The following is a 3,231-nucleotide window of genomic DNA, read 5'->3' on the forward strand; positions in this document are numbered from 1 at the left end:
AGGTTTATAACCTATCTAACATGGCATGTGGAACATTTCAACATAAAAGAGTCAGAAGAGATTACATACCTTTTGGTGAGTTTGGTTCTAAGGAGTTTTAGGGCCAAGCACCAATAGTGTGAATGCCTCAAATGGAATCACAAACACCACAAACTCTTGGAAAACTTTGAGAGAGTATACACCCTTGTATAAAATCGGCCACACACTAGTTCACTAGTTTTCTCTTAGGCTCCATTTCATGCTCCATATGCATGCTTATATAGTGTGCATGGTTAGGGTGAAACCCTAATAACCCATGTCTTTTCCTTTCCAAGGATCCATGGTTTAAAAGCTCCATGGATCATCCATGGACTTCCATATAAGCCTAGCCCATTAACAAATGAGTATCAGCCCACGCTATATAAAACAAATAGCCCATAATCTAATTAGTCTTCCTTTTAATCTCTAAATTAATTCATAATTAATTTAAGACTAAAACTAATTAAATAACGTAACTTCATATTAATATATTATAACTTATAATATATTAATAAACATATGTGTATAACTCTCATAAAATTATCCATAATAGTTTGGATGAGATGCAACCCAAATGGACCATGCCGGTCAGGTCAAGTATATACCAAATAAGTTATGGACTTAGACACCTTATCCAACAGACTCCCACTTGGATAAGTCTAATAACTGTATTTGCCTATAACTTCAGGAACCAACCAGCAATCGTAGCTCTCGAAAACTCCCTCGAACAATGAAGACTCTGTCGAACTATGAAGCGCCATTTTAGATAAGTGATCACATAATCCTCTGTTCTCATGATATCAGCCGGACAAACACATGGAACTATGTCTTGCTTATTGTCTAGCAGTTGTTTCTCGATTTTCCGATTTGTTTGAAGAAGAACTTCACTAAACACATCGGTTTAGTTTTGACCAGGCCTGGTACATGGGTCAACACAAAATCATCGAGGGGCCCAGATATCGCTTCTATTTCTAGAAGGAACAGATAAACTTCGACTGATATGCTTGTTCTACTACTTATTGAATTGTACACAAAGGCACGTTTTATAACATCAAGTTACTGATGTGTTTACGTGCAATCAATGCACAACCAACTCATAGGTAACAACTCATATCTCTAGGTTTAAAGATTTATATGATGCTATCGTCTCACGATCACTCGAGATAAATTCCATGAAGTGATACAAGTGAGCGTGGGTTTATACCAATACTCATAACTTATGAGTACTCATGAATGTTGCAGCAACCATTGCCATGTCTAAACACCTTTAAGGCATCTACAAACCCAATTCATGACAATCTTGATTCATACCTACTTCCGACGTATGATCGATTGTGGAGGTTTGAATAAATTAATTATTCTGGAAGTCAAAACATGCAAAACTGAAACAATAGTAAATAATTGACAATGATAGTAACACTTTACTCATAAATAAATCACAAATTTTATTCATCATCAAACGTCAATTACATTTTACAAGTTTCAGGAAAACTATCTAATCTGTAAAACTAATATCGTCCCTCAGCCCGATGCGTCTTGCATGCTGAAAATGTTTAACCCTCGTCAGTCCCTTCGTAAGGGGATCTGCAGGATTCTCATCCGATGATATCCTCCTTGTCACAAGGAGTCCTTCTTCAATCTTGTGTCTTATGAAGTGATATTTTCTGTCAATGTGTCGGGATCTGCCATGATCTCTTGGTTGCTTGGCTAAGATAACCGCACCATTGTTGTCACAAAAAATCTCTATAGGTTCCTTAATAGCTGGTACAACTCCAAGGTCTCCGATGAAGTTCTTTAGCCATATCGCCTCCTTCGCTGCTTCACTCGTTGCTATATACTCTGATGCACAAGTCGAATCAGCCACCGTCTCCTGCTTGGAACTCTTCCAAGAAATTGCCCCTCCATTTAAGGTAAAGATCCAGCCCGACTGAGAGCGGAAATTATCCCTATCAGTCTGAAAACCAGCATCACTATACCCTAATACTTTCGAGTCATCACTGCCACCAAGGGTAAGGATCCAATCCTTAGTCCTCCGCATGTACTTGAGAATGTTCTTTACCGCTGTCCAATGAGCCTTGCCAGGGTTCCCCTGATACCTGCTGACCATGCTCAAAGCAAATGCCACATCAGGACGGGTACAAGTCATAGCATACATGATCGAGCCAACTGCGGAAGCATACGGTAATTGGCTCATCTCAGATATCTCTGCCTCTGTACTCGGACTCTAAGTCTTACTCAGTTTGGTATTGCTTTGGATCGGTAAATCTCCTTTCTTGGAATTCTCCATGTTGAACCTTTTCAACACCTTATCCAAGTAGATACTCTGACTAAGTCCAATTAGTCTTCTACTCCTTTCTCTTAATATCCTTATCCCTAGGATATAGGTAGCCTCCCCTAGGTCCTTCATAGCAAAGCACTTCCCAAGCCAGGACTTAACCTCCTGCAAGGTTGGGATGTCATTTCCTATGAGTAGTATATCATCCACATACAGTACCAAGAAGCTAACTATACTCCCACTAGCTCTGACATACACGCAAGACTCATCTTCGCTTCTCGAGAAGCCAAACTCTTTTACCTTCTCATCAAAACAAAGATTCCAGCTACGAGATGCTTGTTTTAATCCATAAATGAATTTCTCAAGCTTGCATACTCTATTAGGGTACTCTGCACTGACAAAACCCTCTGGCTGATTCATGTACACATCCTCAGCCAACTTTCCGTTAAGGAAAGCGGTTTTGACATCCATTTGCCATATTTCATAATCATGAAATGCTGCAATGGCTAATATAACCCTAATAGACTTAATCTTTGCTACCGGCGAGAAGGTTTCATCATAATCAATACCTTGAGTTTGAGTAAAACCCTTCGCAACCAGTCGAGCCTTATAAGTATGCACTTTTCCTTCCATGTCTGTCTTCTTCTTGAAGATCCATTTGCACCCGACTATTTTACGGCCTGGTACATTGTCAACAAAGTTCCAAACTTGATTGTCATACATGGACTGTATCTCGCTGTCCATAGCCTCTTTCCATTTAGCAGACTCCGGGCCTGCCATGGCTTCCTTAACACTGCTGGGTTCATCCAAATTTACCAGTGTACTATCACTAATAAACGTATCACCTTTCGTAGTAATATGAAAACCATAATAAAACGAAGGTGTGTTCCTAACCCGTGTAGAACGCCTCGGAGGTACAGACTCGTCAGCTGGATCAA

Source organism: Lactuca sativa, chromosome 2 (genome assembly GCF_002870075.4).
Source record: "Lactuca sativa cultivar Salinas chromosome 2, Lsat_Salinas_v11, whole genome shotgun sequence".
NCBI classification, from domain to species: Eukaryota; Viridiplantae; Streptophyta; class Magnoliopsida; order Asterales; family Asteraceae; genus Lactuca; species Lactuca sativa.